Consider the following 15,441-nt stretch of genomic DNA (forward strand, 5'->3'; position numbering starts at 1 on the left):
ATAGAAGAAAAAAAAGAACGTATTAATATTTGTTATCACTATGCTTTTTAATAAAAAAAATGCAGCATTTGCAAAGCGTAAAGCTACCCCTGGAAAGGTGTGCCGGCGTCTGGGGCATTGGGAAGATTAAGCATGGTGTTACCTACAGTGAGATAGTGGTGGGCTAAGATGGTGATGGACTTTGCAATTGAACTGTGAACACTGTTCTTGAAAGTCAGGTATCATAGGTGGTGCGTCATACTTTTACCACACTTATATGTTAATTACTGCTAATTAAGTTGAAAATATTCTTACATTATAAGTGGGACTCCTTAATTTATGTTTTTAATGATTTTTACAGATACAGACAGAAAAGTATTTTCCTCTCTGTATTTATTTTAAAGTGTGGATAAATACGGAAATTGGGTTATTTTTTGAGCGTTTGTAAATGCTGTCAATGATGAGTAGTAGGCCAATAGGTCTGTCGTTCTAAAAGTAAAAGGGTAAAAATAATAAAAGACTTTTAGTAAAGAGCCTTAAAGAGTAATATATATCCTCGTATAAGAAAACTTGCACATTTTAATATGAAGATTGTGTATAGTTTATCATCCAAGAGTGTTTACATGAGTGACAATGGTCAGTCTTTCAGCCATGAGTGCATATTTATCAGTAAAATAAATGTGGAAATATACTAATTTCTTTTTTTTACAAAACTCAAAATATATATTGGTAAATACACATACGATTATTAAGTTATACTAAGGAATTATCTTTTAAAAAACCTTTGAAATTCACTGAAAAAACATAAGTTTCAGACAGGTTATAGTTAGGAATTATCATTTAAAAAACATTTGAAATTCATTGGAAAAACCATAGGTTTCAGGCAGGTTATAGGTAGGAATTATCATTTAAAAAACCTTAGAAATTCACTGAAAAAACCATAGGTTTCAGGTGTGTTATAGTTAGCTGGACATTTCACTCATACATAACCATTGAAATTCCTCAGTTTCAGGATCCGTACTGGGCCCAAAGATGCAGCACTCTCTCGTGAGAACAGGTGAGTAAATCGGAATTCGTAGTTCTGCTGATTTTAGAGGAATATTGTGCGCAATAGTGAAGGAAGGGGGCGAGCCTGAGGCGACATGTGTGCAAACACGCCCTGTGGTGCATTTTAGGTTGGGGAAATAATTCCTCTTCAATCCTGAGGTCCCCAGTGAGCCAACTAGCCCACCAGGTACCTCCAGTGTGCCCCAGGGAGCTGCGTTGCAGAGAGGTGTTCAGAGGGCATGCCCCCTTTTTACAACACTCTGCAACACAGCTCCGTGGCGCTTATTGGAGGTACCTGTTGGACTAGTTGGCCCCTAAGGGACCTCTGGATTGAAAAGGAATTAATTCCCCAACTTAAAACGCGCCACAGGGCATGTTTGCACACATATCACCTCAAGCCTTGCCCCCTACCTTCACCACTGTGAAAACGCTCCCCGTAGCGCGTTCTAAGTTGGGGGATTAAATCTCCTTGCATACTGGGGGTCCCTGGGGGCCAACTTCCCCACCAGGAACCTCCAGTATGCGGGTAAAAAGGGGAGTGGCCTCATTGCACCTGTCTGCAACGCAGCCCCATGGCGCGTTTGCAGAGGGGGAACTAATTCCCCTTGCATTCTGGGGGTCCCTAGGGGCCAACTAGCCCACCAGGAACCTCCAGTATGCGCCAGCGGGCTGCGTTGCAGAGAGGTGTAATGAGGCAATGCTCCTTTTTACACCTCTCTGCAACGCAGCTCCCTGGCGCATTTGCAGAGGGAGAACTAATTCCCCTTGCATACTGGGGGTCCCTGGGGGCCAACTAGCCCACCAGGAACCTCCAGTATGCGCAAGGGGGCTGCGTTATAGAGAGGTGTAATGAGGCCACGCCCCTTTTTACACCTCTCTGCAACACAGCCCCCTGGCGCGTTTGCAGAGGGGGAACTAATTCCCCTTGCATACTGGGGGTCCCTGGAGGCCAACTACCCCACCAGGAACCTCCAGTATGCGCCAGGGGGCTGCATTTCAGAGAGGTGTTCTGAGGCCACGCCCCTTTTTACACCTCTCTGCAATGCAGCCCCCTGGCGTGTTTGCAGAGGGGGAACTAATTCCCCTTGCATACTGGGGGTCCCTGGGGGCCAACTAGCCCACCAGGAACCTCCAGTATGTGCCAGAGGGCTGCATTGCAGAGAGGTGTTCTGAGGCCACGCCCCTTTTTACACCTCTCTGCAACGCAGCCCTCTGGTGCGTTTGCAGAGTGGGAACTAATTCCCCTTGCATACTGGGGGTCCCTGGGGGCCAACTATCCCACCAGGAACCTCCAGTATGCGCCAGGGGGCTGCGTTGCAGAGAGGTGTAATGAGGCCACACCCCTTTTTACACCTCTCTGCAACGCAGCCCCCTGGCACGTTTGCAGAGGGGGAACTAATTCCCCTTGCATACTGGGGGTCCTTGGGGGCCAACTAGCCCACCAGGAACCTCCAGTATGGGGCTGCATTGCAGAGAGGTGCAATATTTTTCCTTATTCTTGTTATTTTTTTTAACAATGTCTGTCTACTTATGGGATCTGCTCTCTGTACTACTTTCTTCAAGGTTTTCTTGAAGTATCCTCTCATTTTGCACCTAAATATGTTTTTCTTCCCAGCTTGTGTGTCGGTCATAGCAGAGGAACAGTTCTGTTTAAAACTAAACACTTTCCCAAATGGGGTGCAGTTTATTACACTTGATGGGTGCTGGCTGCAGGCATGTAGGGGTGGATTGCGAGCAGTGGAATTTCTACATAGTGTTGTTTGTAGTTTACCATCCAGTACGTACACTGTTAAATCCTTGAAAGGAACTAACGTGTTGCTAATCTGACTAGGGAAGTACAAATTAAGCTATTATCATTTAATCGGTCAATGCATTCCACAACATATGTCTCAAGAACCTCTCCATATGAGAAACCGATCATCTATATAGTGTGCCTAGAGGGCCACGCTGCCCACCCATCTGTCATTGTCATCCGCCAAAGCCGTGTGCTTCTCTCAACAGCACACGAACAAGTTGGCATAACAGGGGTCAACGCACATGCCCATTGTGGTTCCCTGCTTCTGCTGGTATAATTGACCTGCAAAAGGAATATATTGTTATTCAAAACAAAATGAAAACCAAATGCTATAAGTTCTAAAATCATTGCATTATACTCTTGGTGTTTCAGAGGTCTGTCTCTAAGAAAATGATCCACTGCCATTAGCCCTCGTTTGAGAAAAATGCAGGTTAGAAACTTGTAATGTCTAGGATGAGCACCGCTCCCGCCTAGGCATAGCAAACTCTCTGCTTTCAGCAAGCGAGGGCAAAAATGCTCTTGCTTAGTGAGAGCAAAAGTGCTCTTGCTTGCTGAAAGCAGAGCAGTGTCTGTTTCCCTGCCCTGAGTGAAGCAAGCAGGGAAACAGACATTGCTTTGGGACCCAGGGAGCTGCACGTCAGCAGCAGCAGCTCCCTGGAACCCAAAGCAATGTCAGCTCCCACAGAGGCCGGGGGGCCAGCAGGGACAGCGGGGGCCTTCAGGCTCCCCCACCCTCTCCAACACAGAGGCCTGGCCCCGGGGGTTGGGAACCCCAGAGCAGACGTTAGCACAGGGAGGGTGGCCTCTCAGCTCCCCTCCCTTTCAGGAAAGTATTTTTCAAACCTAAGCCTAACTATAAAGTCTCTGTAACCTCAGTTTTTTTCTGTGAATTTCTTTGTTTTTTGCCTTTTCCAAACTATTAAGTCCCTGTAACCTTTACTTTTTTCAGTGAATAATTTCTTTAAAACTCCTCAATGGATTACACCAAATTATATAAAGCACAATCTGTAGTCCAAGATCTGGGTTCCAGCCAACTTGGTTGTAAATCCATTCTCCAGGTTTTGTGGTAGCGCTCCTTAAAGAAGTCCATGGAAAATGCATAAGGATTCTGCATTTTGGGATCCCCATTTTTCTCGGCCCCAGCTTGACGGTGCACCCCAAAACATTCCATGCACAACCAATATGGTTAAAGTTAGGTCAGCGTTTCTGTAGGAAATGCGTTTTTTATGTTATTAATAACTTTGGCACTGTTTGATGAATCTTCAAAAAACTTTCCAAAAAAGAGCTCTTTTATGCCTAATTTGTGCATGGAATGTTTTGGGGTGCACCGTCAAGCTGGGGCCAAGAAAAAAGGGGATCCCAAAATGTAGAATCCTCATGCATTTTCCATAGACTGGTGGTTGGTCACCTTATAAGTAATGTTCTATTCATTTATTGTACCATTCGTCACCAACCAACATCTCCGTAATTTTGCCAGGAACTTACTGAACTATTACATTACTACTTACAGTTAATTTGGAATGAATTCATTGCTCATAAATATGTTTTTAGAAAATGGGTGTTGTTGCGATAATACAACTGTTGAATATTTGATATTATTTGTAGAAATGTGGGCTCAAAGGTGCTTGCAAGAGGGCTCACACCTCTCTTTTGATTTGTACTAATTTGGCCAAATGGAATGCTTGACACAGAAATAGGCAGCATTTCTGAGAAGCGAGGCAAGCTCTAAATACGCTGGATAGAACATTTCAACATTAAAGATTTAATCATGTCAGTGCTACAAAGGAATTCTCTATCAACTGGATCTAAGCTCAAATTGATTTTATTTGAAATGTGCACTTCTGACAGGCTGTCACCAATGATTTCACAGTTGAAGAGCATGCTGTGCTTTTTATAGGAGCAGCTGTGTGCTAGACAAGCAGGGAGTGTTTTATATGTTGTTTGCCATTGAGAACTTGTGTATTGCAATGTGTGCTTCAAACAGGTTGTCACCAGTGGTTTCTGAGTTGAAGAGCATGCTGTGCTATTTAACTTGACAAGTATGTGCCTAACACGTGGGGTGTTTTATATTTTGTTTGCCATTGAGAACTGGTGCTATGTAATGAGTGCTTCTGCCAGGCAGTAACCAATGGTCTCTCAGTTGAGAAACATGCTGGTGCTGCTGTGCTGTTAATTTGCCTTATAGTACATGCTTCTGTCTTATTTTTTGTGTTCTCATTCTGTCAATTCTCTTTCTGGTAACGCTCTTTTCCCAGTTGCCAGAGCATGAGGCAGTGCCTTCCACTAAAGAAAAATGCTGTTTCCTCTTTCAACCCTTCACTAGTGTGCCCGTAGCAGAAAGGGAACCAGGACAGACAGCAGTTTGGCTGAATCATCAGACTTCCTAGAGCATTGGCTCCATTCAACCAGCCTTGCCCAAACGTTATCCTGACTTCTGGGATTGCAGGCCATGTCCACCTGACTTGTAAATATTATATCTTTAACACAGTCAGAAGAGCAGGGGGATTTCCAGGTTTCCAAGACCTGCAGATCTCCCGTCTCCCCAGAAGGATCGCATAGAAAATACATCTAGAGATGTCAATGTTCGTTCGGGTGGAGAAGCCCTGATGAATCCCAAAAAATATAAGATTGGGGCTTACCTTAACTTGCTGACCCGTTACTTCAGTCATGAACTTACACAGCTCAGTCCAATAACCTGTAATCTTGAAGCATGTCATAAACATATGCATATCATCCACAGAACGGTGCCTACATCTTGGGCATGCGTACTGGATTCCTGTAAGTCTTGATAGCTTGGCTGGAGACCAATAGACTGTGTGAGGTAAAAAGATGGTTAAGCTTAAGAAAAGCAGGTTTCTCAACCGCTCAAAGAATCGAAAAAGAGTCAACCCAAACCCATTTTCACCTGCTCATTCTTCAGCCCAAAGCTTTGAGATGTCCATGTCCATATCTTTGCCTACTTAAGGACCTAAACTCCAACCCTACATACAATCTCCTCATTGGCTCAGATGTGGAGAGCCTGTACACAAGCTTACCACACAAGGAAACTCTGGATATCTTAGAACAGATCCTATATGGAGCAGAATGGCCCTACCACACACCACAACATCTAGTCCTCGACTGTTGCAAATGGGAATTGACTGAGAATTTTTTCCGTTTTGAGGACCTCCTATTCCTGCAACGACACAGGACCAGCAGGGGGAGCGCTTTTGCTCCAAGTGTGGCGGGATTGTATGTTTACCACTTAGAAGAACACAAGATCTTGTCAGACAACAATCCACATCGACAAAAAATCCTGCAATGGAAAAGGTGCATAGACGATGTCCTCTTAATGTGGAATGGTGACGAATCGGAAGCTAATGTTTCCCTCGAATGGCTCAATCGATATGACCCATTCCTAAAATTCACCCACACCATGAGCAGAACAGAATTGTTTTTTCTAGACCTAAACATCTACACAGCTGAAGGAGCACTCAAGACTACTACTCATTTTAACCCAACAGCTAATAACTGTCTCCTACTTTACAATAGTTTTCACCCACGACACCTGAAGGAGAACCTCCCATTTGGACAGTTATTTGGACAGTTCCTCAGGCTCAGGAAGAACTGCTCAAAAACTAAGGATTATGAAACACAGGCAAACCACTTATATGAAAAACTCAGGAAAAGATAGTACCCTGTAACCATCATTAAAAAAGCAAAGAAAAGAGTGGCTAACAATCACAGGGACGCACTCCTCGAGACATATGAGAAAGAAGACCGAAGCAAAGACAAGAGACCCATTTGTATTACAACATTTAACATAGCATCAGATAGAGTCTCTAAGATAGTCAATAAACACAGGTGCATCCTCAACAGTGGAAAACTGAATATTCCACTACCCATGTTCTCGCACAGGAGGGGAAAGAACCTCAGAGACCTCCTAGTACACACCATCCCAAAACCTCAACTCAAAAATAACCAACAGGTGCTAAGCACGTTACCAACAGGTCATCACCCATGTGGCAACTGTAGTGTGTGCCTCCTAACTACAAGTTCAACACAGGAGCTGAGAAAGTTCACCACCTGCAACAGCTCAGATGTAGTCTTCCTGATTACATGCTGCTGCAACCTACACTATGTGGGCATGACTACTAGAAAGGTCAGCATAAGGATATGTGAGCACCGTAGTAACATTAGGTGCCACAGGGCAAGCACTAGGATGACAGCGCATTTTAACGAAAAGAAAAACACCTCAAATGACATGCGATGGGTATTGTTAGAACATATAACAAACTGTGATAATTTAGAACAGAGGCTACTGGAAAGAGAACAAAAATTGGTGTTCAAATTGCACACAGACACGGCAGGCCTGAACGATAATATCCCATGGGGGCAGTTCACAAGATGAACTACATCATCCATACACTGTAGATACAGACAGCACAATTATATCTAGAACCAAAACCACAAAACATTACAGATAGAGTTCCCATTTCCTCTAAAAACCAGTCAATCGTTCTAACCACACCTCTCTAGCGACCCTTTTCTATCAACGACATGACCACGGCTGTGTCTCATGTCATCAACCAGTTGTGTGGATCGGCTGGGACGCACAATGCCCCCCTACACAAAGGTCGCCCCATTAAGACTCATGTGCGGGACCCCAAGCGGACCTATTTCTAACACAAAAAGGTTAACGTGAGTCTTATATATATATTTTTTTTAATAAGACAATTAGTTATCATGTTCTACTTTGCTAAAGTACAAAATTTTCCTCCTTCTTTCTCTTCCCCGTGCAGCATTTTTAAAGGAATCACCACCATGTGACAGCCTTTTATCACCAGTTCAATATGGCCCCTTATTCATCAACACAGACAGCCTTCATTACTCTGACCCCAGGATTTAAGTATGCCTGCATCCCCAATTTTTCATTTTTATTTTCATTTATTTTTATTTTTTGTTATATTATTTTTTACCTTCATTCGCAAGTCTAGACTCTATTTAAGAATATTTGTGGAAGGAACCCTGGTTTGAAAAACTCTAGTTTTTCAATGATCTCTCCTGTTCATGCCATGGACAATAACTAAATAGCAATTTTATGAGACTCTTTTTCTTGTCCTCAACTCCAATGCTCTATATACATTTTTCTAGGGTTACAACAGGCCCCTCCACCCTGGCAGACCATGGGGCACAGTATTACCAAAGCCTAAGTATGTTCATACGATTTGAGAACATCATATTTATGTGTTTTGTATGTCATGTGATGTCTTTCTTCCCATGAGTGTTTCTCTACTTTATTAGCATTTTAACCACACTTTCTCACAATAGAGATGCCTGATGTGTTTTATCATGTCACATTGGAATCAAGTCCAAATATTATTTCTAAGGGCACCTACACCAACTATAGAGGAGTTTATTGATCCAAGCATTGCATATGGTATGGACCTGCCCACGTGAGAGGTAGGCAGGCAGTGTGTACTTTTCTTTTTCGATTTATTCCCTGAACAGATACTACGAGTCTGATATAAAACCATATATATTCCAATTTGCTGCTCACACATTAGGTGTGCACCTAGTTTTCACATGGAGTGGATATTTGTCCTGATACTGATCCGGTCCTGGTTTTGTGACCAAGCTGCAATTGAGCTGCATTCAGGAAACACACGGGCAGAGGAGGAAGGAGGAGGGAGTCTCCCCGCAGGACCTGAACCTTCTGTATACCACTGCGCTGTGTCGAGCCTCGGAATCTGTAAGCGGCAGAGGGGTAGAGCGGTAGAGCTTCGGCAGGCTCCTGCCCCCCTGCGACCACCGTGGCCCTCGAGCAGCTCAAAGGTTAGTGGGACACTGGGTTACAGCTAACCAGGGTCAACGGGTCTTGTAGAAAGGGGAGGGAGACACGCTGCTCCTTGCTGCACCAAGCCTCCTGTTGTCTTGGTCGCAAGGATACAGGTGCAAGGCTCTATCTCTGCCTGGCTAGCATCCTCCAGCGCGGTAGGAACCGCAAGCACCCTCCATCACGGCAGGAGCCGCAAGAGTCAACGTGGCAGCCTCCGCGAGTCTGCCTTCATCGCGGTGAGTGTCTCTCGTAGCCGGAGCTAAGTGAAGCCTCTGGCGAGAGCCAAAACATCTCTCAGGGGGCAGAAGCTGCAAAAGGCACACCTCAGTGGCCAGAGCAGTCACTATAGCCACTACAGCCACAACAGCCACTAAAGCTTCCTGAACATGGCAGAAGCTGCACTTCAATGGCATTTCAATGGCAATTCAATGTCAACCATGGCAGGAGCCACTAGAATTATTCTTTAAACACGGCTGACGCCGATAATCATTCTCCACTGCGGCAGAAACCGCCGAAAACTTTCCACTTAACTCAGCAGGAGGCACAGTCGAGCAGTGTGGAGCGGAGTGCCAGCAGCAAAGCAGGGGAGACCAGCAGTTCTCCCATCAGCGTTTTCTTCGTCCTCTCTGCTGCAGAATCACCCTGCAACTATGTCCTGTGTGCCCCCGCTTGCCCTCCATTCTACATCTCCAGAGGCACACTACCGGACACAGAGCAGCTGTTGTGAGAGTGCCGGGGCAGGGGGCAGGGGCAGGCACTAGGTTTAGGAGCAGAGCTGAGTCCTGCCTGGTGGCCACAGGCGGAAAACAGGCCGAACAGGGGCTGACCGGGGGGGGGCGCAATTATTACGGCAACACGCCTCTTAACCACTTGGCTGCTAAGGCACATGATGCTCTTCCATTGACTTTCCATTGAAATCAATGGAAACTCCATGACGAGTTACCCTTGTCATTAGCACTGAAGGGGTTAAATACGATTTTACATCAGGAGGGAGCTGAATAAGCTGAATAAGCACCGCAGAGGGAGTACCTGAAAATCCGGACAGGAAACTAGCCAAAACAGCCAAACAGCTCCAACCTAGTACCAATTTCAACCAATATAAACCGAATTAAACAACCAAGGAAATGCAAAATACAAAACAATATTAAGTAATATTAAGTAACATCAAGTAATCGATCTCATTGTGGCAAGCAAGGAAGCAAACAAAGCAAAACAAGCAAACAGTTGAGCTAACAACCGAGTACATCAACATAAACCACACAGCCAATCGAGTACGAATTATCTGGAGGTCAGTTACAATAGTAGGCTCTTAAGAGCGCTATGAGGCCAGGGAAAATTAGGAAAGCAACAGCCAGTGCCCCGGTAAGACGGCGCGGGACCAGCAAGCACAAAGCTTTAAACACAACAAACAATTTGCTGCTGGCACAGGAGGAGTCCCCATCAAAAGACCTGATTTGTGAAGGGGCTGAGTCAGGAACCAGCAGAATAGAAACAAAGGGTCACCAGCCAAAAATGTACACAATCTTCTCCTTTCTGAAAGAACCCGGCTCGTTCCTAATTACCTCAAATAGTAACCTTAAGGGTCTTCCGTCGCCCATGGAACCTGAGGGGTGCGTCCAAAATTCCGGCACAGGAGGCGAAGAAAGTGAAAAGGCTGAAAACGTGAGACAAGTCATAACGAGACATGAGAGTGGCATGAGGGTTGGCTGGGGGCAAGTGCAAGGAAATGGGATGGAGGGCTTCTACAATGGTGCTTGGAGATCACACACCCTCAAGGGAAGCCCTGTACAAACCAAAATGCCCGGCAACGGTGAAAGCGGGGAGACTCACAATACTAATAACAGTACCACTAATGAAAGGGGCTAACCGCTTGAGCCAAGGATAGCAATTCTGACAAACTTGCAGCCATCAATTAATTACAGCATTAGGGGCTGAGCAAAGCAGTCAAGAACTCACCATCAACCGAAAAACAGACCCATCCAGTATTGATGAGCCACAAACTCTAAGACGGCCATCAACAGAGGTCCCTAATGTATCGGATCAAGAAAGATCAAATCCAGGAGTCAACACCAGCATTCCGGCTGTGAGTACCACCGCAGACCAGGTCGTAGTCCAGGTGAAGCAAGCAGATTACGACCAAGCGGGAGACAGCAGAGAGCTAGGAAAAGCGCTGAAAAGAGAGCATACAGATGAAGCGGAATTGACAGAAGAAATTGAAACAACAGAGCTAATGGCTATGTAGTACCATTCGGACAAAATGGATATGCAATTATCCCTCCCAAATTTCCTAGCCATACATGTAGCCAAAATTGATAACAAGCTGGCAGACATGAATGGTATGATCAAGAGGGTACAAGAAGAAACAAAAATAGAGCAGCCGAGTTGCGCCTGCTACTCAATTGTGTACAAACTCACAATTCCACAACTACTGGGGGGCATCCTGTCGAATTTAAAAAAGAGAACTGATAATGCAAGAGAAATTAACTCAGAGATTGTGAACGAGCCAACAAAATTACATGATAGCCAGCTAAAAGAACAGCTAGGCATCGCAAATCAGCAGAATATGGCAAACAAGCTCAGCAGTCTAAGCTAAGGGGGTGACTTAACCAGTCCAAACAGCACAGAAGAGAGTAAAATTAAAAACGAAACCTACGCCGTAGTTGCAGGGAAAGCCTCAATGATGCCCGCTGAAAAACAACAAAGGAAAGGCCCTGCGCAATCGAACACACAGCCCTGCCACACACAGGGGCAACGGGGGAAGGTCATAGATACAAACATTCATCAAAGCCCCCATAGCCAAAGCATAGGGAATGGAAGCACAGAAAAAAACAGGGGACAAAATAAAAGAAAAAAGGAAAGGAAGAAAAAAGACCGGTAACATAAAAGCATTCTTCAAAGTGATAAACTCGATCACAGAAGAAGATGAAGCGCAAATAGACAGGCCAACTGCGACTATAAGAACACCACCGGTCAAGGAGACTGTACAAATCATACAAAGGCAGAACTCTAATCACTCAAGTAAAGGTATAAACACCAAGGATCAAACAGAAATCATTCAGTGAAAAATCAAATTCAACGACGGAACAAAGACGGTGGACAGTACTGATCCCCCAATGACCCAAAGGGCGGGACTGTCGGAAGACAGAACTAAGGAAGCTTCCCTGAAACAGGGACCCATACCAGCAGATGACATGGAGGATCGAGATGCGCAGGTAGAAGAGCCAACATCTGGCAAGAGATCTGACTGCTCACAGGCTAATCTAGTCATAGAAGACCTTATATAATGGGGTGACAGGCAGGAGGGAGCCGAAAGAGGCCTAATCCTGTTCATTCCTGAATACAAGTCAAGAGGCAGAAGGGACATCCTCAATAACATTTTATGCCTACTATCCACTATCAGTAACTTGACTGACATTAGCTCAAATGACCTAGAGGTGGTTGAGTTTGCTCATTACAATTACCTGTCAGACCATGAGGTCACTAAAACAACATGGGCAAGGAAGGAAATAGTAATGAGAATCATGGAGATGGAAACATGCTTTCAAGCATGGGGGATACACCTAAAAAGACAGGAAAAATAGCTCTCAAATCAAACAAAAACCATTGAAAACCGAAAGTATCCTGAAGGGGGCCGGAAGCTCATCAGTCTCAAGGCTGGACACTAACTCACAGACCAACAGGCAAGTGCAAGGGTCAGTTGGACAAGATGACTGAAATTGGATAGCAAGGACCATTAACACAAGGGCCTTGAAGACATGACAAAACACTCAACCAAATATCGCAACAAAACAACAATTAAGAATATGTTCCTGGAACATAAACAGTTTAGGGAACAAAGCTGATGACATTCAGCTTTTACTTTATCTCCAAAAATGTGATATAATTGCCCTCCAGGAGACCTGGCTAGATCAACCGCACCAAATTCAGGGCTTTAAATCATATCATCTACCAGATAGAAGAAACTCTAAAGGTGGCCTAACAATATACACCTCAATAAAGAGTTTCACCGAAATAAAGAAAAAAGGCGCTAAACAGTCAGGCAATGACAGCATAATTACAATAGAACTGGATGCCTGGGGAAAAGAACAAAACACTGCTAAATGTATGCTTACATCCTCGTGAGAAAAATGCCGGGATGAACCTACTGACGGCAGAAGTGACAAAAACACTGGCAGAGGAGGAAACATCCAACCTCATAGTAACAGTGGATTTCAACATGCATCTTGGAGGGCCCCAGAAAAGGGACTAACTTCTGGAAGACCAGTTCTTGGCGTGGGATATACCACAACAGGAGGCAAGCAACTGGGGCAAACAAAATCGGTTGGCAAGGGACAGCGTAAAGGATTTAGAACATCTTAACCTGGTACCTTCATACGGTCGCTTCACAAACGACAGCGCCCCGGCAGCAACTTTTCATAATTTGACTGTCAGTTCAACCATAGACTTTACATTTTCATCTCTACAATTGTTCGGTAAAGTCATGGACTTCCAAATAGGAACAATGTCAGCCAGCCACCATCTACTACAAGAAATTACCCTTAACATTTACGGGGTAGTGGTATCCACGGCAGTAGTAAATTTAGGATCTTCACTTTCGGTGGTACATAAAAAAATACAATGTAATACGTATAACCTGGAAGGCTTCGTGAATGAAGCAAAAAAGTGGTGGGAAAAAAGCACCGCAATTCAGACAGACAATCTAAGTCGCTGGGCGCAATTCACGAGTGGCCTTGGGTTAGCACATACAAGGAAAACCAAGACCCATATAACAATCGAAGCCCTAAACCTTCAAAGCCTCAAAGTGTCCTCACTCCACGGATGGCCATGACAAGGCTATAAAACAAAACTCGAATCTAAATCACCTTAAAAGAAATATCAACAAATTACTGCGGCAACTACATCGAAAAGGACCGGACATCGCGGTTCAAAAGGAACTGCAAAAACAAAAAATCACAAAAAAGAAATTGATTTGGCATGCAAAAAGGGAAGCAGAGGAAGAGCTATTGGCTAAGCTTCTTCATGATGCAAAAGGAAATAATACCAGCGGAACATTCTGGAAAATGGTGAACACCCTCCAGAACCCAAGAAGTCCTAGCATTAATTCTCATCTTACTGAAGAAGCTTGGTCCAAATACCTTCTGCTTCATTTTAACACAGCACCAAAGATTTCCATAATGAGGCAACCAGATCTCGACAGCGAAATCCAAGCCGGTTCCCTACAATCGGACACTACTTTACTGGCCTTCACTGAAAACCAAATTATACGTAGTATAGCGAAAGGAAAGCCAGAGGGGGCGCGGGGCCCCAACGGGATCCCTCCCATTTTGTACAAACGAAACCTGTAATACTAGACAGCAGCACTACTCCCACTGTTCAAACAAATCACAGACACCGAAACAATTCCAGCCTCATGGAAAGGATCGATAATAGCTCTAATTCATAAGAAAGGCAACACAAATGACACAAAAAATTACCGACTTGTTGCCTTAATTGACAACGAGGCCATATTATTATGCTGATCTTCTACTAGAGGAGCTCACGGAATGGGCGAATGAAAATGCTGTGATCCCCATCACCCAGACAGGTTTTTGTAAAGAAATGGGAACAACATCAAATAATCTGGCTTTATCACTTCTAATAGACGCCGCTAAACTAGCCAATCTGCCTCTTTATGTATGTTTCATTGATTTCACTTCAGCCTTCGACAACATCAACAGAAAGCTATTATGGGAGAAGCTGGCAAACAGGAAAATTCCATCAACCCTACTATCACAGTTGATGTTACTACTTATGGACACGTGGGTACAAGTCAAGTTGGGATCAGGAGACCGTCTGTCAAGGAAAATACGGATGACCAAGGGCCTCAAACAAGGGTGCGTGTTAACTCAGACACTATTCAACATCTTTATGTCTGACCTCTCACAGAAGCTCGACGAACGTAACTCTCACGCCCTGAGTTTAGGAGGCCTTACCCTCTCAAACCTGATGTATGCTGATGACATTGTGTTGATCAGCCGAACGCCGATAGGGCTACAACATCTAATAAGTACAACATACAATTACTCGACAGCGACTAGCCTAAGCATTAATCTCTCAAAAATTAAAACTATGAGAATAAACGCTAAGACATCCACATTAAAGTTTTGCTGGCAAATGGGAGGTTTCACACTGGAAACAGTGGAGGAATGCAAGTATTTTGGCGTAATTGTGGACAGAAAAGGATCATTTCAACAACAGAAGGAAGCAATAAAACGGAGAGGAGTCAGCATAGTGATCGCACTAAGGAACCTTAAAACGAAAGCAGTCGGCCGTAGCTTCACCCCACTGCTACAAGTGATTCAGGCAAAATTAACACCGGCCATTACTTAAGGGAGCAAATGCCTCCGAGGGAGGGACGCGCAGATATTGGGCAACACAACAGCCAAGGCTATGAGAATGATATTCAACCTGCCTAATTACACCTCCCAGGCACAAATAAGGCTTGAATTCAGCCTGAGGAACCAAAGAGTAGAACCAATGGGTGCCTAAGCAAAAAAGATGGCATAAAATCCAGGGAGGAGAAGATTCAAGCTTGAATTACCATCTATGGAAGGAGCTAGAAAGAAAAAATAACTGCGCAGCCGCAAAGTATCTAAAGCACTCAATAGATTCCTTGGAATTACAAGAAGCCTGGAAGTGCATTGGGTCACATAACACCTTCAAACAGCTAGTTAATAAATCAGTAAGAACAATTTCGCTAACAGAGGACAAAGCAAGACTAGCCAATAGGGCTCACGGCTGGACAATCATCCAAAACTATACC

The 15,441-nt window shown here is 44.4% G+C and overlaps 1 protein-coding gene across 1 annotated transcript in view; it reads left to right on the forward strand.

The window, feature by feature from the left end:
* Positions 1–15,441, forward strand: part of LOC144755247 (scavenger receptor cysteine-rich domain-containing protein DMBT1-like) — a 1,092,132-nt gene that overhangs the window by 198,561 nt on the left and 878,130 nt on the right. The window lies entirely within an intron of this gene.

This window comes from Lissotriton helveticus, chromosome 5_1, assembly GCF_964261635.1.
Source record: "Lissotriton helveticus chromosome 5_1, aLisHel1.1, whole genome shotgun sequence".
Classification (NCBI taxonomy): Eukaryota; Metazoa; Chordata; class Amphibia; order Caudata; family Salamandridae; genus Lissotriton; species Lissotriton helveticus.